This window comes from Podarcis filfolensis, assembly GCF_964270895.1.
Source record: "Podarcis filfolensis genome assembly, chromosome: W".
In the NCBI taxonomy this organism is placed as follows: domain Eukaryota; kingdom Metazoa; phylum Chordata; class Lepidosauria; order Squamata; family Lacertidae; genus Podarcis; species Podarcis filfolensis.
This window is the reverse complement of record NC_139619.1, coordinates 25359259-25386075: the sequence shown is the minus strand read 5'-3', so window position 1 is coordinate 25386075 and position 26817 is coordinate 25359259. Positions and strand designations below refer to the sequence as shown.

The window sequence follows — 26817 nt, the reverse complement described above, 5'->3', positions numbered from 1 at the left end:
GCCAACAAGAGGCAGAAGAAAAGAAAAGAAAAAAAGACCATAAGTGGGATTAAAAATATCTGTGTCTCTTTGGTTCTCCTTTACTCCCCTTTATTGACAATTTGGGTTCCTGCCTTCCCCTTTCCCCCCGGGTTTATTGGAAGAATGCCAGAAGACAAGATAAGGAAAACGAAAGCAACTGGATTGATTGACGTATAATTGGGTCTATGCCGCCATCGTGTGGGCTGAAATAAAATTGCATCATAAAAATAGAAAATTGGAAATTGTGACTTCTGGAGGCCTGTAGGAACATTACCAAGACTTATTCTTAACAATATATGTTTATGATGGCGGGGAGAAATGGGAAAAGGGGAATTGGTACTCCAGCAGAAAGGCGCTCATCAAGGCAGAAAAATGGGAAAGAGGGTAAAGAAATTAAAGACTATGAGAGTTTATTGGGAGAGATGAGGAAAGAATTTAAACAGAATGAGCAATATATAGAAAAAAAACTATTGGAGGTCCAAGAATTACTAGACAGGAAATTAGAGGTAGTAATGGGTGAATTGTCAAGTAAAGTAAAAGACCTGGAAGATATAGAAGAACTACAAGCTGCATCAGGAATTATGGTAGTTAAAAAGGCAAAATATTTGGGAATTTGGCTGATGTCGAAAAATATAAACCTGTTTAAAGATAATTATGAGAGCGTATGGAAAGAAATTAAGAAAGATCTAGATATATGAAGTAGATTGAAACTGTTATTCTTGGGTAGAATGTTGTTGTTTAGTCATTTAGTCATGTCCGACTCTTCGTGACCCCATGGACCAGAGCACGCCAGGCCCTCCTGTCTTTCACTGCCTCCCGCAGTTTGGTCAAACTCATGCTGGTAGCTTCGAGAACACTGTCCAACCATCTCATCCTCTGTCGTCCCCTTCTCCTTGTGCCCTCAATCTCTCCCAACATCAGGGTCTTTTCCAGGGAGTTTTCTCTTCTCATGAGGTGACCAAAGTACTGGAGCCTCAGCTTCACGATCTGTCCTTCCAGTGAGCACTCAGGGCTAATTTCCTTAAGAATGGATACGTTTGATCTTCTTGCAGTCCATGGGACTCTTAAGAGTCTCCCTCCAGCACCATAATTCAAAAGCATAAATTCTTCGGCGATCAGCCTTCTTTATGGTCCAGTTCTCACTTCCATACATCACTACTGGGAAAACCATGGCTTTAGAATATCGGTGATAAAAATGAATATCTTACCAAGAATGTTATTTTCATTTCAAACCATACCGGTAATTAAAGGGATAGGACAACTGAGAGATTGGAAGGAAACCTTATGAAAATTTGTCTGGCAGGGGAAGAAACCAAGGATAAAGATGAAGATATTAGTAGATAAAAAAGAAAGAGGGGGCTTCGCCTTGCCGGACTTGAACTTATATTATGAGGCTGCTTGCTTGGTTTGGTTGACGGAATGGTTGATACTGGAAAACACGGATCTCTTGGACTTAGAGGGTCATGACAATAGGTACAGGTGGCACTCGTACCTATGGTACAATAAAGTGAAGGTACATAAAGGCTTCTTAAATCATGTGTTTAGGAAATGACTATATGAAGTGTGGGATAGAAATAAAAACCTCTTAGAGAGAAAGACACCTTGGTGGGTATCACCAATAGATGTATTGACAATTAAGAAAGTTAACATGGAAGGGAAGAGAGTAACATATGAGGATATTACCAGGAAAACGGAGAAAGGGGTAAAATTCAAACCATACGACCAAATTGAAACTGAGTTAACAGGATGGTTACAATATCATCAGATAAATAATTTATTAAATGAAGATAAAAGGAGAAATGGGTTTGAGTACAAAAAATCAAAATTCCAAGTTGAGCTAATAGAGTGCAAAAACGTTATCTAGAATGTATGATTTATTGCTTGAATGGTACACAAAAGACGAAGAGGTTAAAGAATCAATGATAAAATGGGTGATAGACATTGGGCATAATATTGAGTTGGAAGAATGGATAAAATTATGGAATGAAGGTTTGAGATTTATTGGATGTATGGCTTTGAAGGAGAATGTATTAAAAATGATGTATAGATGGCATTTAACGCCAACAAAATTGGCTAAAATGTATAGAAAGAGAGATAGAAGATGTTGGAAATGTAAAGAAGTGGATGGGGATTATTTTCATATGTGGTGGGCCTGTGACAAGGTTAAAAGATTCTGGGAATTAATTTATAATGAACTTAAAAAGATATTCAAGTACACTTTCCCCAAAAGACCAGAAGCATTCCTGCTAGGCTTAGTGGGAAGAGAGATTAAAATAAAAGATCAGAATTTGTTTATGTATGCCACAGCCGCCGCAAGAACTCTACTGCCTCAAAAATGGAAAACACAAGACTTACCAACCATTCAGGAGTGGCAGGTGAAGATGACAGATTTTGCGGAACTTGCCAAATTGACAGGGAGGATCTGGGACCAAGAGGACCAGAGATACAATAACAACTGGAGTAAATTTATTGAATATTTAAAGGAGAACTATAAAAGCTTAAAGACACTAGCAGGACTGGAATAATACCTTCAATGTAAAATAGTAGAGATGTGAGAATAATATACGCGATAAGAATGTGATGTATATACTAGCTGCGGGGAGGGAGGGAAGTCAAGACTCGGCAGAGTCAAAGGGATTATATTGTGATGGCTTCCGGTTTCTGTCGCAAACAGACAGGGAGTGAGGAAAATCTCCGGAGGAGTTTTCCGAGTAATACAGGGGCTTGGGGGTGTCGCAAAGGCACTGCGCCCCCCATAAATCTCAAGGGGGAGACCCTTGGGGGAGAGATACCCAGCCGTGTGGATGCGGTCAGCTGTTTTTTCGGGGTTTTTTTTTCTTGGAAGATCTCGAGGCAGCGAAACCGCTAGCACAAAAGGGAGAGCAACGACCCTGTATTACGATGCCTCTGACTCCCACTGAAGAATGCGACTGACCTCCAAAACTGTAAGAACGGAACCCTTAGTGTGAGTAGACTTATTTAATGCTACAAAATTTGAAAATACACTAAGAGAACGTCGGATGTTAGATGATTTAATTTAGGAATTCACCTCGGAAGAGGATTAAAATGGCGCAGGCTACAAAGTCGCAAGGTGGAGGAAGGAAGTATCCCCTCGCCTGACTGAGTGACTGAGTGAATACAAAGTAAACATTTCGGGATTTATTGTGGGGAATTAAAAGAACTTGAAACATTCCACCGTTATGACACATGCTCTGCTCTTTTCGGGGGAGGCAGACAAAAAAAAAAAAGCAAGCAAGGAAACTTCATAGAGCCATTTAAAACGGAGCTTCTTAGAACTGCTTAAAAGGACAGCTGGAAATACGACCCAAAGAAATACTCGGAAAAAGAACTTTCTCTAACTTCCCCCAACCTTGGGAATTTATTGACGCTTCTGGGATTTATTTCACGTATGTTTATCTGAACTTTAGTTCAAAGAACCCTAGGACCCCTTGAACTCTGGAACTTTCTGCAGAGGCTGCATTTATGTCCCGCTCATAAACCCCTGGCTTTTTCCCTCTTCCTACTTTCTCCCCTTCCCTCCTTGTTCTCTTATGGTATTTAGGATATTTACATTTTGATTTGAATTAGAAAATTATCTGGTTATTTTGTCCCTCTCTTTTCTCTTTCCTTATTTCTATGTATCTGTTTTCTTCTCTTACCTTATATCTTCCTTTCTCCTTCGCTCCCCATTATAATTAACATAACTAATAATCTATCTTCCCTACCCTTAGCCCTGAGGAAAATTTACCGATTCCACCAACCTAAGCAGGACTAGCATTTAAACCAAGACATCTTTTTAAGTAAATGACATGTTGAATAACTTCAGATTCTGAAAAGTTGGAGACTATTTGATATAATCCACTGAGAACTCCCTGAAATATCTACATCCTTTCTAGGACCATAAAGTGAACCAATAAATTCAAATCTCGAGGTAATAGAAAACAATGAAAGTCTGACGTATTTTCTGTGAAACGGATTAGGCCGACAAGTGGCTGAAGAGTACAGAAACTGAACAATCTTTTCTAGACTGCAAAAAGAGAATATTATTTTTGATTTTTGCCCTCCGTTCTGTCTTTCTCTTTCTTTGTTGTTGAAACAGCTATACTAACATATTAACACAATTTAAATATATGATAACAAAAGACTATTGGTAAAGCTAATGCGATTGGATAACTCTGAATAAGCCATTGAAAGATCTCTCTTTTCCTTTGGGGAATATAGGTTGGATGGTAATTAAAGAGGATATGTCAATAAGAGTGGCAAAGTGATATAAGAAAATAATATAGGAATATATAAATAAAGGTACTGAAATTACTGAAAGGGTAAAGGAAAGATTGTGAGCCCCCTAGGGGAGAGAGAAAAAAGTAAAGCTAGCCACTGAGAATTAACCCATAAAATGTCGGGGGGAAATGGAAAAAAAGTAGGAGGGACACCAGGAGAGAGAAAGGTATCCCGACAAGAGGAAATTAGAGATTTAGACATTTTATGGCTAAAGATTAAAGAGGAATTCAAGCAAAATGAATTGCATATGGAAAACAAATTAGGAGAAATACAGGAACAGATAGATAAGAAAATAGAAAGTGCTGTAGGAGAACTCTCTAGAAAGGTACAAGACTTGACAGCCAAGTCAAAAATAATTGAAGATACCAATAAAAAAACTCAAAAAGATCTGAGAGACCAAAAAAAAAGAAACAGAAAAATTAAAGGAAGAAGTAAAAGATTTAAATAAAATGCAAAATTAATTATGGGACAATTTAGCCATGACAGAAATGCATCAGAAACAACTTAATTTAAAATTCCGAGGAGTTGCAGAAGAAGTAAATGAAGATATAAGAGAAAAAATGGTTAAAGAACTTGCAAAATGGTTGGAAATAAAAGAAGAACAAGTAGCATACACGATAGAAAGTGCGTTTAGAATAAGAGGAAAATCACAACAAATCAAATAAAAAAAAATCCCTGGTGACTGTTTAGTAATATTTAATTCATTGGAAATGAAGAATACTATATTAAGAACAAGCTATAAAAGAAAGTTAATCATTGGAGATTGTCCAATCATTATCTATAAAGAAATTCCAATCAGGATTCTGCGCAAGAGGGAAGGATACAGGCATTTAACAAATGTCCTGAAGAGAAATACAATACAGTACAAATGGGAATTCCCAGAAGGGATTTCCTTTTTTTATAAGAATAAAAAATTCAAACTGATAGACACACAAGAAGCCGGAAAGTTTTTGAGAAGATACGAAAAGGACCTGGGTAGGGAAGAAGAAAGATTTGGAAGAGGAGAGGGGAGAGTGGGGGAGGGAGGAGGGAGAGAGGGGAGAGAGGCCGAGGGACTGGAGGGGAGGGGAGGGGAGACAGAGGAGGAGGCGGAAGGTGCAGGATCGGGGGAGGAAAAGGAGGGGGAAGAGATAGAGACTATTGGAAACAGAAGCACCAGAATTTAAATCAGAAATTAGGATAGAGGGTTGTTAGCTGAAATGACCCTTAAGTTTCTGTCGTGGAATGTGAATGGCTTTAATGAAAAGTCCAAGAGAAATAAATTTGAGAAAATTATAAAGAAAAAAAATGTTGATGTGATCTGTTGCCAAGAAACACATGTTGCCAAAAAACACAAACATATTTTAATAAATAAAAAGTTGGGAATAGAATTCATTAACTCAGATTCCAAGAAAAAAAGAGGGGTAGCAATTTATGTGAAAGAGAAATTAGAACCTAAATTGATATGTAAGGACGAGGAAGGAAGAATCTTAGGAGTGCAAATCAATTTTCAGGGAGAAAAACTCAACGTGGTGACAGTCTATGCGCCAAATACAAATAAGTTGGAGTTTTTCAAAAAATTGGAACAAGTCTTATTAAATCTAGAGAATAATAAACTGGTCCTACTTGGAGATCTAAATGGAGTGCCGAAACCAGAACTAGATAGAAGCTCAAAGAGGAAGAATCTAAATCAAGGGAAACTTCCGAGATCGTTTAATGACCTCGAGGAAAATTTAGACTTAATAGATATATGGAGATATAAAAACCCCATGACAAAACAATTCACTCACTTCTCAGAGCCGCATCAGAGTTGGAGCAGGTTGGATCAGATATGGGTATCAAGAGAATTAACAATAAGAGTGTCGAAATGTGAGATACTTCCTAGAACACTATCTGATCACAACCCAATAATATTACATTTAAATTGGAAAACTCAGGGTATGTACAGATGGAGAATGAATGACTATTTATTTGAAAAAGAAGAAGTGATTGAAAAGGCTAAAACCACCTTAAAAGACTACTTTGATTTAAATATCAATAAGGAGACAAACATAGACATAGTTTGGGATGCCAGTAAGGCAGTGCTAAGAGGTTTTCTGATACAACAAAATAGTCAAAGAAGAAAGGTGAGAGAACAAAAAAAAGAAGAGTTAATTACACAATTGAGAGAATGTGAAAAGAATCTGATAGAAAAACCGAGTGATGAAGGGAACAAGCAACTGTACAAGATATTACAAGCACAATACTCAACATTAATAAATCAAGAGGTAGAATGGGGAATTAAGTTAATGAGACAAAAATTTTTCGAATCGGCAAATAAAACTGGAAAGTTTCTGGCGTGGCAACTGAGAAAAAGGAAAAAACAAAACGTTATTAATAAAATAAAAGTAGAAGAACAAATCTTGGAGGACCCTAATGAAATAAAAAAGAGCTTCCTCAAATTCTATGAAAACCTATATAAAAGAGAAGAAAAAGATGCCATAGAAATAGAAAAATATCTAGAAGAAAACAGAATTAACAACATATCGGAAGAGGAAAGAAGTCTGTTAAATAAACCCATAAAAGCAGAGGAAATTCAAGAGGCGATAAAGAGGATGAAACTGGGGAAAGCCCCAGGCCCAGATGGTCTATCGGCCAAGTATTATAAAGTCCTAGAAGAACTTATAACACCGGTGCTATGTGAAGTAATGAATGAGATTTTAGGAGGAGGAAGAACACCAGCATCCTGGAAAGAAGCATACATTACGTTGATACCGAAACCTGATTCGGACAGACAGATCATTAAGAACTACAGACCGATTTCATTACTGAACAATGACTACAAGATCTTCGCAGACGTAATGGCGACCCGACTTAAAAAGTGTCTAGTTAACCTCATCCATACCGATCAGGCTGGTTTTTTACCTAATAGGCAAATAGAAGACAACATAAGACATACAATAAACATCATTGAATACTTAGAATGCAAAAATGAAATCCCCGCAGCTTTAATGTTCATTGACGCCGAAAAGGCTTTTGACAATGTATCCTGGCGTTTTCTTATAAAATGTTTGGAAAAGACAGGGATAGAGGGCACATTCCTTGAAGGAATAAAAGCAATTTACTCACAACAAAGTGCCAAATTAATTATCAATAATAACTTAACAGAACCCTTTGAAATTTCGAAGGGTACAAGGCAGGGGTGCCCTCTGTCACCTCTTCTGTTTATTATGATGTTAGAGATAATTACAAATAAGATAAGGAAAACTTCAGAGATACGCGGAATAAATATTGGAGTAAAAGAATACAAATTGAAAGCATATGCTGACGATCTTATGTTGTCTTTAGAGGATCCAAAAGAGAGTGTTAGTAAGGTGTTAGATCTGTTAGAAGAATTTGGAAAATTATCTGGTTTTAAATTAAATAGAACAAAAACTAAAATGATGACTAAAAATGTGAAAGAGGAGGTAAAAAACCATCTTGAATCTCAAACTGGTATTAAAGTAACAAAAAAAGTAAAATACCTTGGAATCTGGTTAACGATGAAAAATATAAATTTGATGGAAGATAATTACATAACCACATGGAAAGAAATAAGGAAGGACTTAGATACCTGGAACAGAATAAAACTTTCTTGGTCGGGTAGAATGGCGGCGATTAAAATGAGTTTATTACCGAAATTGTTGTTCCTATTTCAAAATATACCGATAATCAGGGGTACCTCAGTATTCAAAGATTGGCAGAAAATACTCTCTAAATTTATCTGGCAAGGGAAAAGGCCCAGAATTAGATTTAAACTACTTACAGATCAAAGAGATAGGGGAGGATTCGCAGTTCCAAATTTAAAGTTGTATTATGAAGCCTCGTGTCTTTGTTGGGTCAAAGATTGGATCGTTATTAAAAATAAAGACTTGTTAGATCTAGAAGGATTTAATATAAGATTTGGTTGGCACTCTTACCTATGGCGTAACAAGGGAAAGGTTCATAAAGGATTTTCTAACCACATTTTTAGAGGACCACTGCTGGAAGTGTGGGAAAGAAACAAAAAATTATTGGAACAGAAGACCCCTTGGTGGCTATCGCCAATTGATATCCTGACAATAAAAAAACCAAACATCGAAGGAGAAAGATGGACATATGAAGACCTACTAGTAAAAACAGAGACTGGTTGGAGGATTAGGCCTTATGAAGAAATAAAGAACAAATTGACAGGATGGATCCAATTTCACCAAATTAATTCTATATGGTCTGAGGATAAAAAGAATGGGATAAGTGAGAAAAAATCTAGATTTCAGATTGAAATACTAGAAAGTAAAACAAAACTCCTATCGAAAATGTATAGCCTGTTACTTGAATGGGATACCAAAGATGAAGAAGTAAAGGAGGTAATGATCAGATGGGCAATGGACTTCGGACATAACATAGAGTTTGATAAATGGAAGGCATTATGGAATAAAGGCATGAGATTCTCGGCATGCACAACACTCAGGGAAAATATGTATAAAATGATGTACAGGTGGTATGTAACGCCCGTAAAATTGGAAAAAATATATAAAACTGGTGATAAATTATGTTGGAAGTGCAAGATCAAGGAGGGCGATTTCTATCATATGTGGTGGTTGTGTGAGCCTATCAAAAAATTCTGGGAATCTATTTACAATGAATTAAAAAAAATCCTCAAATATACCTTTATAAAAAAACCCGAAGCCTTTCTGCTGGGGATAATTGGGGAGGAAATCAAAAAGGAAGACCACACACTCTTTCAGTATGCGACAGTGGCTGCCAGAACTCTAATAGCGCAGAATTGGAAGACATCAAAAATCCCAACTATAAACGAATGGCAAACCAAACTATTTGATTATTTAGAACTGGCAAAAATGACACAGAAAATAAGAAATCAAAAAGACATAAAGTTTAATAAAGAATGGAATAAATTTATGACATATATGGAAACAGAGGTAAAAAATCTAAAAATCACAGTAGGTATGACGTAACACTTGTGACGTAAAGAGTCTTTTGAGGAAAAGAAACTGCAGATAAAAAATCATATAATATATTCTGAAACCGAGATGAAGGGAAGTCAATTAATGTTGTGTGTTATTTAGTTATTTAGTTAATGTAAGTTAATTAGTTGGTGTTTTATGTTAGGAGATGTTTTTTCTTTTGTTTTTTTAATTATTATTTCTTTTATTTATGTACTCCTTTTTTGTATGTATGTGTTATGTATGTTTATTTTTTCACTTGTTTTAATGTTGGATGTAGCAAAATGAATTAAAATCAATAAAAAAAAGAAAAGGGATTATATTGTGATAATAAGGATTGTTGGAAAAAGATTATATGAAAAAAATAATAAAAATTTATCGGGGGAGGGGAAGGAAAATTCAAATAGAGTCCTGAAAGAGCAATTTGGGATACTGGGAGATAAGGTCAATAATTTGGAAACAAAAGTAGACAAATTAGAAAAAAATAAAGATGAGGTAGGAGAACTGAGAGAGGAACAAAAAGGGATGATGGGAACTGTAGAAAGGGTTCAAGGGAAGCAGAATGAATTGGAAGATCAGCTTCTTCTGCTGCAACTAAGGGAAAGAGACAGGACACTACGAATCAGAGGTTTGCCAGAATCTGATTCAGAGCCAAATTTGGAGACATATGTTACACAGACAATTTCAGAATGGATGGGGGAAAGCAAAGACTGGCTGGATGAGCTAGCAGAGAGCTGTTTTAGAATTAGATCGCGCCAAAGTCGAGAACAGAGGCAACCAGGAGATGTTTTATTAACGTTAGTAACAAAAAGAGTGAAGGACACAATCCTTCAGAATAGTTTGTAAAAAGATCATGTGGTTGCCGGGCAGAAAGTAGACATTTTTAGAGAGATCCCACTGAAATTGAGACTCAGAACAAAATATAGGTTTTAAAAACAGCACTCAGGAGAGATGACATTAGATACAAATGGGAATTTCCAGAGGGTATATCTTTCACATACAGTGGTACCTCTGGTTAAGTACTTAATTCGTTCCAGAGGTCCATACTTAACCTGAAACTGTTCTTAACCTGAAGCACCACTTTAGCTAATGGGGCCTCCTGCTGCTGCCGCGCCTGCCAGAGCACGATTTCTGTTCTCATCCTGAAGCAAAGTTCTTAACCTGAAGCACTATTTCTGGGTTAGTGGAGTCTGTAACCTGAAGCGTATGTAACCCGAGGTACCACTGTACATGAAAAGGAGATATAGATTAACATCAGAATTCCAGGCGAGAAAGTTCCTTGAGAAAAATAGGAGAGACTTAGATCCCAAACAAGATACGGGGGATCCCCGAGCTGAACAAAAGGAAGCTTTGGAATGGTTAGCATTGGAAGATGTAACACCAGAAAAAAACAGATATTGTAGCCGACTCTGACAATGGCCAATCTTAAAATACTGAGCTGGAATGTGAATGGTTTAAATTGTAAAGCCAAACGTTATCGGATTGAGCGTGTAATAGCAAAATAGAAATTAGACATAATCTGCCTCCAAGAGACACACATTGTAAAAAAACATAAAAGGGTCTTAATCAGGTATGGACTTCATCTCATCAGATAAAACAAAAAAGAGAGTAGTTGTTTTTTACATAAATCCTGCACTTGAACCCAAATTGATTCAGAAGGATGAAAAAGGTAGAATCTTAATAATACAAGTCAAAATCCAGGGAGAGAAACTGATACTGGTTGGTATCTACACACCTAATGAAAAAAACCAATCTTCTTCAAAAAATTAGAAACAGAACTACTTGAATTTGCAGATCAAAAAATGATCTTAATGGGAGACTTAAATGGAGTTCCATCTTTAGATAAAGATAGATCAGCCAGGAAAAAAGAGACTAAGGAAGGCAAATTACCAAACACTTTTTTTGATATGACTCAAAATCTAAATCTGATAGATATATGGAGAATAAGACATATGTTTGACAAAGAGTTCACTTATTACAGCCATGTACATGATAGCAGCTCGAGAATAGATTCTTTGTGGATTTTCAAAGAAGTGGAAATAAGAGTCAAAAAAATCAGAATTAATCCCAGAACCTTTTCTGATCATAATTCCTTGATTATAGAACTAAAAAAAAAAAAAATGTCAAATCTCTTTCAGATGGAGATTAAATGATGATTTATTAGATGATCAAAAATTTATAGAAAAAACAAAAAAGGTCCTGACTGATTATTTTGAAATAAACAATCAAGGACAAACAAAATTACAGACAGTCTGGGACGCAAGCAAGGCAGTAATGAGAGGACTCTTTCTAGAATAAAATTCATATAAAAGGAAACTGAGAGAGAAAAGGAAAAAAAGAAATTTTGGAGGAAATCACTGAAAAGGAGAAACAGCTGTCAAATAAGGCAAACAAAGAAGCTGTGAAGCAGATAATAAAAACTTTACAAACCCAATATTCAATGATAATTAATGAGGAAATTAGTTGGAAAATAAAAAGAGTAAAACAAAAATACTTTGAGCATGCAAACAAACCAGGAAAATTGTTTGCCTGGCAGCTAAAAGAAAGTGAACAAAGGAACTCCATAAATAAAATTAATTTAAATGGAAAGATCACAAATAAGTTGAAGGAAATAAGAGAAGGATTTGTTAAATATTTTTCAGAGTTGTATAGACAAGGGAAAGAAAAAACATTCAAGATAAAAGAGTACATCAGAAGTAGTAATATGCCATATATAGAAGAGGAACAAAGGAACATTCTTAACTCCCAGATAACAGTGCAAAAATTGTTAGAGGTAATAAAAGGCTCTAAAAATGGCAAGTCACCAGGCCCGGATGGTCTTATGGCAAAATATTATAAAAAACTAAGTGAACAGTTAGTGAACCCATTGAAAGATATCATGAATGAAATACTGAATACAAGTGAAATTACAGAAACATGGAAAGAGGCCTATATTACAGTAATTCCAAAACAAGATGCTGATTTGCTGCAAATTAAAAATTACAGGCCTATTTCTTTGTTAAATAATGATTACAAATTGTTTGCAAATATATTAGCCAATAGATTAAAAAAAATACTAAATGAGTATATACATGAAGATCAGGCAGGGTTTCTACCAGGTAGACAAATGAAGGAGAATATAAGGTATATTCTGAATATAATAGAATACCTGGAGGCCAAAAATGAAAAGAAAGCGGCAATGATGTTCATAGATGCTGAAAAAGCCTTTGACAATGTTTCTTGGAAATTCATGACAAAGTTGTTAGAACAAATTTAATGTGGTTCTAAATTTCTAAAAGGAATAGCAGCAATTTATTCAGAGCAAAAAGCAAAATTAATTATTAACCAGGTGATAACGGATGACTGTAAGATTCAAAAAGGAACTAGACAAGGATGTCTATTATCACCATTATTGTTCATCCTGGTACTGGAAGTACTTGCCAGAAATATAAGAGCAGACAAAAAGATTACAGGTGTAAAAACTGGGGAAAGTGAGTTTAAACTAAAAGCATATGCAAATGATTTAGTGATAACAGTGGAAAAGCCAAAAACTTCACTCCCTAAAGTAATAGAAAAGATTCAGAAATTTGAGGAAGTGGCAGGATTTAAATTAAACAGGAATAAAACAAAATAGTTTGTTAAAAATTTGAATGAAGAAGAAAAAAAGGAGTTAGAACAAAACATTGAGATTGAAGCCCATAAAAAGGTTAAGTATTTAGGGATATGGTTAACATCAAGAAATATAAATCTATTTAAAAATAATTATGAAAAAATCTGGCTTGAGGTAAAAAGAAATTTAGAAATATGGAGCAGAATGAATCTCTCATTGTTAGGTAAAATAGCAGCGATCAAAATGAATGTGTTGCCAAAAATGCTATTTCTTTTTCAATCACCCCCAGTCATCCTGAAAGATGAATGTTTTAAAAAATGGCAGAAAAAGATTTCAAAATTTATCGGGGGGGGGGGGGCAAAAGGCCAAGGATAAAATATAAAATACTTTCAGATGTAAAAGATAGAGGCGGGTTTGCCCTCCCAGATTTTAAATTGTATTATGAATCTGCTTGTTTGGTATGGATCAGGGACTGGATGAGGTTGGAAAAGCAAGAAGCATTAGAACTGGAAGGACATAACAGATTTGGCTGGTATGGGAAAGGAAAGGTACACAGAAGTTTCTACAACCATATAATTAGGAAATCATTAATGAGAGTATGGGAGAGATACAAAGACTTGTTAGAACAAAAGACTCCTTGATGGCTTTCACCACATGAAGCGTTACTGCTCAAACCACTTGGAAAGAAAGGAAAATGGCTTACATATGTTGACCTGTTAAAAGATCAAGATGGAAAATGGAAATTAAGAGATTATGATGAGATAAAAGATCATTTTCAGAGTTGGTTGCACTATCGACAATTACATGAAACATACAAAGAAGACAATAAGAAAGGATTCAGTTACACCATATCCATGTTTCAAAGGGAAGTGATAGAAGGGAAAGTCAAATTATTGAAGGGTGCATATAGCATCCTGCTAGAATGGGAGACAAACGACGAAGAGGTGAAATCAGTTATGATTAAATGGGCACAAGATATAGGTCATAATATTATGCTGGAAGATTGGGAAAGGTTATGGAAAATTGACTTAAAATTTACAGATTGTTCCTCGTTGAAAGAAAATTATATGAAGATGATGTATAGATGTTATATAACACCAGTGCAGTTAGGAAGAATGTATAAAACCAGTTCAAATGTGTGTTGGAAGTGTAAAGAAAAGGAAGGGAATTTTTACCATAGATGGTGGGATTGTAATGAAATTAAAAAGTTTTGGGAAATGATATACAATGAACTGAAGAAAATGTTCCATCTAACATTTGTTAAAAACCTGAAGCATTTTTGTTAGGGATTGTAGGAAAAGACCTGCCAAGGAAATTGAAATATATCTTCATGTATGCTACAACGACAGCAAGAGTCTTAATAGCACAAGGATGGAAGAACGAGGAAATCCCGACTAAAGAATTATGCGAAGAAAAACTGATGGACTAGGCAGAATTGGCAAAATTGACACATAAACTACGGGACAAAGATAACTGTGACTTGAAAAATGAATGGGAACCTTTTACAAAGTACAATAAAGTGAACTGGACTCCTTGGCAGGTTTTGAATAAACACTCACAAACTTTTTATTGACAATAGCTAGTTAGATAAATCAAGGATCTACATAATTTTGTAACATGCAGAGAATAACATTTGTTGATAAACCAGAGAGAGGAGCTGAGGGAAGTCTGCGGGGGGAGGGGAGGGTGGGTTACTTTATGGGGAGGGGGAGGGGGGAAATAGGGGGGAATTAAGGATGATAGGTTTTTTGATAAAATGTCTTGTTTAAATTCCTAATAAAATATTTTTTAAAAAGAGAGAGAGAAAATGGTCAAGAGAGAGAGATGGCTGTGTGACCCTTTCACACCCATCTACCTGGTCACATGCAGGGGGAGGGTGTTCCAGACCAGGTGTGACAGGAAGGCCTCCTGGCTGGAGTAACATCCCCCTGTGTGTGTCCACTCTGGGCAAACAGGAAGTGTTGTATTTGGCTTCTTGTGTTACATCCCACAGAGAACTAGTGAGTAAGAGATGACATGATTAAAATATATAAAATGTGCATCCCATGGAGAAAGTGGGCAGATAAATCATTTTCTCCCTCTCTCATGGCACCCAAACATAGGATATCCAATGAAGCCGAAAGTTGGAAGAGTCAGGCAAAAGAAAGTCCTCCTTCACACACCACATAGTTAAACTGCGGAACTCACTGACACAGGGGGCAGTGATGTCCACCAACTGGGATGGCTTTAATAGAGGACTGGGGAAACTCCTGGAAGGCAAAGCTCGCAATGGCCGCTAACCACAATGGCCATGTTCTGCCTCCACAATTGGAGGCAGTAATGCTTCTGAAGACCCCCTGATGGGAATCGCAGGAGGAAAGAGTTGCTCTCAAGCTCGGATCCTGCTTCTGGGTTTCCCTCTGGGGCATCTGGTTGGCCCCTGTCAGAACTGGACAGAGGAGCCATTGGCTTTATCCAGCAGGCTCTTAATATGTTCTTATGTCTGAATTAGTTTGCAGCCAGCCTTGTGCCCAGTGCCAGATTTACATATAAGCTAAACAAGCTATAGCTTAGGGCCCCACTCTCTTGGGGGCCCAAAAAAAATTTAAAGGAGAAAAAAACTGGATGTACATTTCCAAAATATGAGATAAAAAACAAATAAAATAAAACCTATGTACAGTTAGAGCTTAATAATTATTTCACTATTAATATACTTCTTAATTGTATTTCAGTTCAACAATTGCTTTGATAAAATACATATTTTGTTATGTGCAAATGGCTTAAGATACCTATTAGGTCCATAAAGTACCATATAGCATATATTCAACACAAAAAAGCAGTGACCATTTGTTGACAGAGGACAGCTGGACATATAAAGGGCCCCATTACCTTCAGGAGCTTAGGGCCTCATCAAACCTAAATCTGGCCCTGCCTGCGCCTGCATGAAGGTATGTAAGCCACATTGCCCTATCACTGCAGGAGTGAAGAAGCTTTTTCAGCCCGGGGGCCAACTTTCCTTCTGGTTAGCCTTCTGAGGGCCACATGCCAGCAGCGTGCGAGGCCAGAGGCAGAAGTAGGTAGAGCAACTACTATAAATAATTACCTTTGTGCGGTAGGTTAGTTCCTACACACTCTCACACACACTGCTTTGGTGCTCAGATCCTGCTCGAGGGATCCCCACTGGGGCATCTGATTGGCCACTGTGGGAACAGGAGGCTGGGCTAGTTGGACCATTGGCCAGGGGTGCCAACTTGAATAAAATATTGTGGGGGGGCAGGTAAGCCCCACCTTGCATAACTGATCACATGACACAGTGTGCACACACCATTTGAATGGGAATGTCCATCCACTTTGTGGAGGCCTGGCCCCTCAAATATTTTATTGTGGGGGCCGAAACCCCCATGGCCCCTAGGAGTAGGCTCCTGTGCCTTTGGCCTGACCCAGCAGCCAAAGAACAGCTCTTCTCAGCCTGTTCTCAAGTAGGCTGTGCTTTCTTAAGCCTCAGGATTTCAGGCTATTGTAACAGGCCATTTTCAGCCTGCAGGTTAGAGCTGGGTGACAGCAATGATCTGCAGCCACAAATGGCCTCCTATTTAACACACTCTTAAGTGTTTTAGACTACAAGTCCCATCAGCTCCAGCCAGCATGGCCAATGGGAGTTGTAATACAACAACGTTTTGAAGATCAGCCAGGTTGGTGACGTTTGACACAGGTGCCACAAGAGGGCGCCATGTGGAAGAGGAGATACTGAGTTCTTTGGTTTTGCAAACTTATCTTGAGCTATCATAAGAAAATAACACTGATTGCAGATTTTTAAAAATGCACAGATTATACTCAAGGGCACAGCACATAACTTACTTATCTTCACAAAAAGAGGAAAGTTCCCCCCACCCAAGCGAGCATTTTTCTGAGGCTAAGCCGTAGCAGGAACATATTGTTGTTGCCCCAATTACTTATAAAGTGGAGGGGGGCGTGGTCAGTGGGAAGAAGAGATCTCGAGTACAAAACAGGGTGAGCATTGCTGGGGTGATGCAGTCTGTTGCTGAAAGTCCTCTTTCACCTGATGCCGGCAGTCAGGCTACTCTGTTAGGACAGACCTACCAAGTGAAATGTTGAGCAGAATTCTCCCCCCCCCCATTAGACTAAAAGACTAACAATGCATGAATTGGGGGGGGGGACTTCTGTCATGTGGTATTACTTAATTTCTAAATTTGTTATGGGGTTAAGCGTTATTGGGCCCACACATGTAGAAGCTCTTTCCCTGCTCATAGATGTGCAGAGATGTTTTTAAGTGAGAAAAGAGTGGCGCTCTTGTGTGGGGAAGGGGTTGTATTCAGGAGAGCCTCTCACATCCCCTTCCTTGCCGCAACTGCTGCCAACTGAGTCTGACTTGACGGTTAGATATATGCTCTTAGGCTCCACTTCTTCTGGGTCCAAATGCCAGAGGAATTCCTTTGAGGGGAAACTCACAGGCTTCCACATCAGTTTTCCTATCACACTCTCTTCTCCTGCATTTCCACACATGATCTTTCCTTTCTCATGAGCTTTGAAGGTGAGCCTCTTCAACTGTCTTTTAAATGGGTGGTCTGTTTGGCTGCTGAACAGGTTAGACATTTCCTTGCAGGTAGCCCAGTATTTTCTAAGATGGCACTACCCTTGACCCTTTGCTCCCCAGGAGTAGAAGTGCGACGTGTGTCTCTTGACCGAGTAACAGCTGATGGCGCTGCGTGTGAGGAGAATCAGAACTTACAGGGTTAAACAGTTCTGTGTGATGTCTCTGCCTACTGAGTCATGGTTTATTTCACATACAGGAATTTTTCTTTGTGTGTGAGTTACTTTCACTTTTTGCTGATGAGCCGGGGAGGATGGCTGCTCGATCTCCCGGCTGATTTGTTATGCTATGCTGTACATGATTAAAGGCTTCTTAGATTAGAAAGAAGTTTGCGTATGGACTATAATTTATTGCACCTACACAAGGCATGCACCGCTGCTGCGAAACTCTGCTTAGAGCCAGGAAGAAGTCCGAAGGCTCAGAGACACAGGGAAGTGTGCTGGATGCCACTCTAACCTAAGAGGTTATGGACACTGCCACCACGTGCCTGTGTGTGGGGGTGCAGCAAGGCCAGCTGGAGCCTCCTGCCTAGGGTTTAAGGCAGCGAAGCTCGCTGCTGAGAAGGCCTCATCTTCCGGACCGGGTGCCAGGAGGAGATGCTGGAATGTGAGTAGGCTCAGCCCTGGGGGAGAAGATGGCAGATGGCCAGGAATCTTTCACAGTCCCTTTTGAGAGACTTATTGGACATAACTGGGAGGAGTGGTCCCGGAAAGTCAAGGCCTGGCTCATAGCCAAAGGTCTGTGGGAGGCCATGCAAGGAGCCCCATTGCAAGCTGCAGACGGAGATGCAGCAGCAGTAGTTGCAGCAGCATATGCCTCACAGATGAAGGATCAGAAAGCTCTGGGATCTATAGTGATCAGTTTGGATGGCTCACAGTTGCCACTTGTGGAGGGTCTTGAGAATGCCCAGGCTGTTTGGCAGGAGCTGGAAAGGGTTCACCAAGGAACCACAGCGGAAGCCAAAGGCCACATCCCCAGAAGCAGTACAGCCTCAAGGAGAGCTGCTGGCAGGATGGGGGGGGGGCAGTAAAGACAGAAGGCACAGTGCAAGCTTTTTTTTTTGTCGTTGCTTTGTATGGGGTTCTGACCAGCACCTGCATCGCTCCTGCCTGAGGAGAACCAAGGAGGCTACACAGGATGCATCCAAGGTCACTTCCCATGGCAGCCAGCCAGGTCCCCACGGCAACCAGATTAGAAGGGGAGCCCAATGTGGGAACACGAAGGGAGGACATGACAAAGGAAGTGAGAGGGACAGCACTTCTTATCATCTTGCTACTTCCACGGCAACAGTCAAAGACAGCTCCAGTGAGGGCAGCATGCTGCGTTGGACCATAGACTCTGGTGCCAGTCATCATCTGCCATCTAGCAGCCAAATGTGGAACTGCAGAGATGTTTCACCTGGAAAAGCAGTCACACTTGCAGATGGGACACAGAGGCAGTTGACTACTGTGGGAAATGTGTATGTTTCTTTCCTACAGGCGGAGCTGGAAGCGTATGCTGTGCCAGGAATGCAATTTTGTTTGTTATCTGTCTCTGCTCTTGTAAAAGATGGCTATAAGGTTTGCTTTGAAAATGATGTCTGTTCTATTTCCAGGGGTGGGAAGCATCTGGTCAGTGTTGAATGTCAGAACAGGCTCTATGTTCTGGAAACACCTCTAGCAGGTAAGGGTGACACTGAGACAGCACAGGCCCAATGTGCTAACGTTCCCACACACAATATGTGTCAACATTTGTGGCACAGGAGAATGTCACACAGCAACTGGAAGTACATCCAGAAGCTTCCAGAGTGCACTGAGGGGTGCAAAATGAAGGCATGTCATAAATTCTTGGATTGCAGAGCTTGCAAAAGAGCAAAGGTTAAAAGGTGCAGTTATCCTAGGTCTGACAGAGTGACCACAAAACCTATTGAACTGGTACATGCAGACCTATGTGGACCCATGCCAGTCTGGGTGGAGCCAAATTTGCACTCACTCTGACAGACGATTTCTCGAGAAATGGTTGGCTGTTGAGCTAGACTGAGACACAACAGTGAGGCTGCGCCACTGATCAGAGACTGGATTGCGGCAGTGGAACTGCAATTTTCCACACAGGTACAGAGCTTTCAAAGTGACCAGGGTGGAGAATTTACTGGGTCTGCTTTGCAGAGTTTCTTCTACCAGAAAGGGATACGTCACAGGTTGACGGTCGCTTATTCTCCCCAGGAGAATGGCATTGCAGAACGCAGGAACAGAACGCTACAAGAGGCAGCTGAAGCTCTACTGTTTGATGCTGGCCTGCCCCCACTTTTTGGGGGAAGCTTGGAAATAGGCCAACTTCACGATTAATCGCTCATATAGCTCTGTTGTAGGGAACACGATCTATTTCCTGCTGCACGGTAAGAAGCCCAAGGTGCATTTCTTCCGTGTGTTTGGATGCGAGGCTTGGGTTCTTGTGCCAAAGGCCCAACGCAAGAAGGGTGACCCAAGGTCTCAGAAAATGATCTTTTGTGGGTATGAGCCTGGGACAAAGAGGTGGAGATTTGCCTATCCAGAAGGCGATCAGTCCAGGATTCTAGTCAGCAGGAGTGCTGAGTTCTGTGAGCAGAGTGGGTGGACACGGATCCATGGGAATCCTGACATTCTCTCAGAGAGTCTATCTGATTCTGCTGAGGAGGAAGAGCTAGACGCTGAACCTGATGCTGAGGATCAGGTCTCTGACCAGGAGCAGGAACAGGGAAGGGCGTATCCACAGGCTATCAAGAGAGAGCCAAAAAGTGAGCCTTCATCTCCCGTCAGTCAAGTTCAGAAGGCAAAAAGATGCAGTAAGTCAGAGGGGGAGTCTTCTGATGACAAGGACACACTAGCTGGTCCCAGTGAGTCAGAGGGGGCACCTGAGACAGTGCTCAGGCGTTCCATACGCACTACAAAGGGGGTACCACCTGAGAGGTTCGAGGTCACTATCGTGTGGGTTGGTTTAGCGCAGTGTGAACCAGAGAGTTTTGAGGAGGTTCAACAGTTGCCTGAAGCAGAAGCCAGGAAATGGCAAGAGGCAATGGGAAAGGAGTTGAACTCAATGAGGTCTTTAGGTGTGTTCTCCATCATGAAGCTGCCAGCAGGCAAGCAGGCCGTGAGCTGTCATTGGGTTTACAGGATTAAGCCCACAGCGGCTGGAGAACCACAGTACAAGGCTAGGCTAGTAGCCATAGGGTTCACACAGTAGAAGGGGCTGCATTACACCAAAGTGTATGCTCCTACTTCCAGGAGTGAAACTCTGCACATGCTCTTAGCAGTAGCTGCACAAAGAGGGCACCAAGTGCACCACTTTGATGTAGATGTGGGTTATTTGAACTCAGATCTGAAGGAGGATCTGTACATGCTACCTGCTCCAGGGTTTGAGGGCAATGAGCCAGGTGTTGTGTGGAAACTGCACCAGTCCATTTATGGCTTGAGACAATTGGCCAGAAATTGGAACATGTGCCTGAATGATGTTTTGGAAAGCATGGCTTTCCAAAGGAGTCTTGCAGACAGCTGCCTGTACCTGAAGGGGTCAGGAGAGACACTGGAGTTGATCCTGGTGTTTGTAGATGACGTCTTATACACGTCACAGACAGGTAAACAGGTGCAAGGTTTTGCCAAAGAGCTTGGAAAGCATTTTAAGCTCAAAAAACTTGGTCCAGTACAGGTTTACCTAGGAGTTAAGATATTTTCAAAAACAATTTTATACAATCAGTTCACATTTTGTCACACATTCATCTATTTTTTGACTTCCCTCAGTTTCTCTGCCAATCTTTCGCTTATATTTATATTATTAACGCATTTCTAAACTTAATATTGCCTTTAAAAATCACCTCCCCCCTCTAACTCTCTTTTTTACAATATTCCTCATTTTTTTCACAGATTCTCTTGAAAACCAACAAGCGTTATCTGTTCGTCACATATGCTTTTCAGATAATCTGTAAATCTCCCCCAGTCCTCAATGAATTTTTGGTCTCGCTGGTATCGAATCTTCCCTGTTAGTTTATCCAGTTCTGCGTACTCAGTCAATTTCGTTCTCCATTCTTCCACCGTTGGAATTTCTTCCTGTTTCCATTTTTGGGCCAGAAGTATTCTCGCTGCTGTTACTGCGTATTGGAAAAGTTTACAGTCTTTCTTATTTATTTCATTTCCTACCAATCCTAGTAGAAAGGCCTCCGGTTTCTTAACAAACGTATATTTCAACATCTTTTTCAATTCATTATATATCATCTCCCAGAAGCCTTTCACCTTTTTACACTCCCACCACATATGATAGAATGTTCTTTCCTTTTCTTTACATTTCCAACACTTTTTACATGTTTTATACATTTTAGCCAGTTTTACTGGCGTTATATACCATCTATATACCATTTTCATTATATTTTCCTTCAACGCGGTACAAGCCGTAAATTTTTTTTCATTCCATAATTTTGACCCAATGTATTATTACCGATTTGACCTCTTCATCTTTTGTATGCCACTCCAGCAACATTTTATACATTTCTGACAAATTTTTATACTCATTATTCAATACCTCTGTTTGAAATTTTGAATCTTTTTCTCCATATCCACACTCTTTACAGTCTTTTTTAAACATTTCATTAACCTGGTAGTAATGCAACCAATCATAAACAGATTCTTTCACATCTTCATAAGATTTCATTTTCCATTCCCCCCCTCTCTTACTATCAGTTCTCCATATGTTATCCATCCCCCTCTCATGTTAATCTTTTTCACACTCATCACTTCTAATGATGAAATCCAGTGGGGGAGTCTTGGTTCCAACAAGTTTTTATACCTGTCCCATACCTCTATCAATGATCTTCGGAAGATGTGGTTTTATGAAAACCCTTTATGAATTTTCTTCTTTTCATACCATAAATATGCATGCCAACCAAATCTGTTATCAAACCCTTCTAAGTCCAACAACTCCCTATTTTCTAGTTTAATCCACTCCTTTAACCAACAGAGGCATGATGCTTCGTAATATAATTTCAAGTCTGGCAGGGCGAAGCCACCTCTTTCTTTCGCATCTTTTAGTAACTTAAACTGAATCCTTGGCTTCTTGCCCTGCCAGATATACCTTGAAATTGTTTTTTGCCATTCTTTAAATATTGATGCCCCCTTGATTATCGGTAGTGATTGAAATAAAAATAGTATCTTTGGTAGCACGCTCATCTTAATCGTTGATCTTCTCCCCCAAAAAGATAACTTCAATCTTCCCCACACTTCCAGATCCCTCTTTATTCCATTCCACACAGGTAAGTAATTATTTTGAAACAAATCAATATTTTTGGGGGTTAACCATATTCCTAAATACCTCACTTTATTCACCACTTCTATCCCTATTTGTTGTTGCATTACCTCTATTAATTCTTGATTCATGTTTTTTGCAATAATTTTAGTCTTTTTTTTATTTACCGTATTTTTCGCTCTATAAGACGCACCAGACCACAAGACGCACCTAGTTTTTGGAGGAGGAAAACAAGAAAAAAAATATTCTGAATCTCAGAAGCCAGAACAGCAAGAGGGATCGCTGCGCAGTGAAAGCAGCAATCCCTCTTGCTGTTCTGGCTTCTGTGATAGCTGCACAGCCTGCATTCGCTCCATAAGACGCACACACATTTCCCCTTACTTTTTAGAAGGGAAAAAGTGAGTCTTATAGAGCAAAAAATACGGACTTCCGGAGGCGGCGCCAACGGCAATGGCGGTCTCCTTCTGAGTAAGAGGGAGAAGCCCTGCAGAAAGTGGGTCTATCCGCTACGGCGAAGCGGAGACCCGATCGGAAATCGCAGGCAGAAGGAGCCTGCGAGCGTGGGACTCGGCGGGCACCACTTGCGCCCCCCGAATCAGCGAAGGAACCCCGCAAGGGGCTCCGGAGCGTAACGGGAGGCGCGGTGCTGAGAGCCAATTGCTCCTTCTGTGGGGTGAAGCCGCGTAGCTGTTGCCGGAGAGCGCTGACCTTTTTCCTGTGACAATTTGGCTGCTAAACTACTATCCGTGAGTAGGTGGAATTAAAAGAGGGAATTTGAAGAAGGAAAAAAGACAACAATTTGGCACTGAAGCGGGAAGGTGTAAACAGGAAGTCCGCCTCCCGTTTCTGTAAAAGATCAAAGCAAAGACGTTTCTATGCTAATACTTGGAAAGCGGAGCTTTTAAAGTTCTAATCCGAAACATCAAAGCGAAAGAACTCCCCCCCAAATTGGGAGAGGGGGGGAAGAGGGAAAGTGACTTTATTTCTTCTGGGAAAAATAGAGGTAAAACTCTCTTTCTTTTTTCTGTTGAAATCCTTGGGAACGGACTGCCAGGCTTATGAGAATTGCTACATTGGGACTCGCACTACCTTTGGACATTGTAACTTTTTAATGATTAACTCTGCAAGGGAGATACATTTTGAGAGTCTTCTTTGGACTGGAAACTGTTGCATGATTTTATTGAAGGGGACATGGAAAGTTAGAAAGACTTTTCTATTGTGAACTTTATGGCTGTTACAGTGTCCCCCTAGAGGAACATTGAAGCTGTGCATTTAGCTGGGGGAATTTTCCACTTTGGACATTAGGGAATTTCCACAGTAAGACCTGACCTTGACTCAAGATAAAGGGGGATGACTGAACAAAGAGCAACAAGATCAGGCAAGGTCAGAGTGCAGCAGTCCAGTGCTGTTTCCCAGCAACGTAGAGCATCTGTACCTGGCCTTCCTGTGACACAGGAGGAAGATTCGGCAGAAGTTGAACCAAAAGGAATGGCCTCAGAAGGGGATTTTACTGCTGTATTAAATAAAATTTATGAGAAATTGGAAGGCCTAAGTAAACAAGTTACAGAACAATCAAATAAAATTGACGGGAATACTGCCAGCATTAATTCAAATACAAAATCTATTGAAAAATTGCTGGAAGAATCTGCGTCTACCCGAAAAATAGCTGAGGAAGCAAAAGAAAAAGCAGCGGCTGTGGAGGAAGAAATAAAACCTATGCGTAAACAGATTGGGGACCATCAGTCTTTATTGTCTATGATTGAATTGAAGGAGAAACAGACAAACCTGAGGATCAGGGCCGTGCCGGAACTTGAAAAAGATAACCTGAGCGACTACCTTTCACAGGAATTTGGGAAATTTTGGAATCTGGAGCCGGAAAAAGACTTTAAGATAGTGAGTGCCTTTAGACTTGGAAGAGGAGGGAGAAAGAACAGGGTGAGAGACTGTTTGGTTACCCTCCGAACGAAAGAAGAGAGGGATAAAATATTGAGTGCACATTTTCAGAAGTCCTTGGAAATTAACGATTCGAGAGTCGAGATTTTTAAGGATATACCGAAATATCTCTTGGATTTGAGAACCAACTACGGAGACTTGGTGGCCCTACTGAGAAGTAATAGCATTGTCTTTAGATGGGAATTCCCCCAGGGATTATCTTTTACCTATAAAGGGAAAAAGTTCAAAATTAGATCAGTGGAAGACAAGGAAAAATTTTTGAGAGACCACGAAGAAGACCTACAAAAAGAAGCACTAGAAGAGTTAAGAGCCCTGAGATCAGGAGTTTTAGACACAGCACTACTACCTTCGGGACCGTACAAACCAAAAAAAGGGATACCACCGTCAGAACAAGAAGAGCTTTTGGGAGCAGTTGGAGGAAAATAGAATAAACACATCATGTCTCTGCAATTACTAAGTTGGAACATTCATGGTTTTAACTCCCCGGAGAAGAGGAAGAAAGTATTCCATTTATTGAAAAAGGAACAATTGGACTTAATTTGTTTACAGGAAACCCATGTGATAAGGCTCCATAGGAAAGTTCTAATTAATAAAAGACTGGTGGGTCAAGAATTTATCTCATCGGATAAAGTTAAAAGGAGAGGAGTCGTTATCTACGCTAAAGAGAGTCTATCACCGAAATTTGTTTTTAAAGATGAACAAGGAAGAATTGTTGCAATTGAGATTCAATCACAAGGAGAGAAATTTTTGATTGTAGGAGTTTATGCACCAAATGAGGGGAAGTCTGAATTTTTTAAGAAATTGCATGAGACATTGTTGGACTATATGGACTATAACATTATCATGATGGGAGATATGAATGGAGTGGTATCCACAAATATGGATAAGTCGCAGAGACAGGTGGTAACCAAAGATGGCAGACTACCAAAAACCTTTTTTGAACTGACTGACAATATGGACTTGATTGACATTTGGAGAACTAAGAACCCCCTTGGAAGAGAGGGAACATTCTTCTCTGAAGCCAATATGACTTGGACAAGAATTGACCAAATATGGATAACTAGAGGACTGGCACCTAGGACTCGAAAAGTGGAAATTTGCCCCAAAACTTGCTCCGACCATAATGCGGTGAAGATGGAGATGAAATTAACACCAATTGGTTCCTTCAGATGGAGGATGAATGACTGCTGGGATGCTGGATGCAATAATCCTATACACGACTGTGACATGTTTGGGAAAGTCTTGCTCTTAAGTTTCGCTCCTGCACACAATACTGCACAAACAGTACTAAGACACTCCCTCACCACCCCAGAATGTTCAGTCCATATTGAGTTCATGAAACACCGTAACGTACCTGACTTGTTCTTAATGCATAGTTGACCACATCTACGGATGAATGCTATATCAATCACTAGTAAAAGTTTAATTAGGAGGTCTTCATGCCTGTGTAATTCTGTGCACCCTTTCCCAGCCTTTAATCCACTGGTGATTAATGTAAACTTTGCTTTGTACTTGTGTTAACCAATCAGCAATAAGCACATGTGTGGCAATGCTGTAATATTCAATAAAAGGGACTCTCCGAGACTTGCTCGAGAGATGCCTCCCAGATGACACTCGCTACCTGTCTGTCGTTATTTCAACCCAACATCTGGTGACCCCGACGTGCCAGATCCCTCACGCAGCCAAACCCCTGTACTTCACTCGACTGGAAAAGTCTTAGCGCGCTACTTCGTGAGTATGGGGGGGGAACTGACTAGGTTCCAGCAGAAGCATGCCAAGGAGCTGCTCCATCTCGTTAGACAGCGTGTGGCAGGTGTTCATATTTCTTTAAAGGAGATTGAAAGTTTGTTATGTGAGATTGCTTGCCAGTGCCCTTCTTATCCAGAGGCTGGTTCTTTGGAAGTAGAAACTTGGCAAAAGATCGGAAAAACTCTTTTCGCAGAACCGAGGGCTCCGATTCATTGTCTGCTTACTTGGCAGAAGTGTGCAGACGCCGTCGCTAGATTAGGACCTCAGGCATCTCCGACGGCACCTGCTCTTTTGTCAGTTGCAGACAATCCCCCACCTTACCCCAAGATTTTACCTCCATTGCAACCTTGCCAGCCCCTCCCTACGCCTCAGCCCACATCCACCCCCCCATCCCTCCTTCGCCTGCCCCAGCCCCTGCGTGCTCTTCTACAGGAGCTGTGCGCGCC

General features: G+C 40.0%; 1 pseudogene across 1 annotated transcript in view; it reads left to right on the top strand.

Moving 5' to 3' along the window:
* Window positions 1-26817, top strand: part of LOC310753717 (adhesion G protein-coupled receptor D2-like) — a 112160-nt pseudogene that overhangs the window by 44983 nt on the left and 40360 nt on the right. The window contains exon 9 of the transcript in view: window positions 17486-17537. The product of the transcript in view is annotated as an adhesion G protein-coupled receptor D2-like (transcript). The remainder of the gene's footprint in view (window positions 1-17485; window positions 17538-26817) is intronic.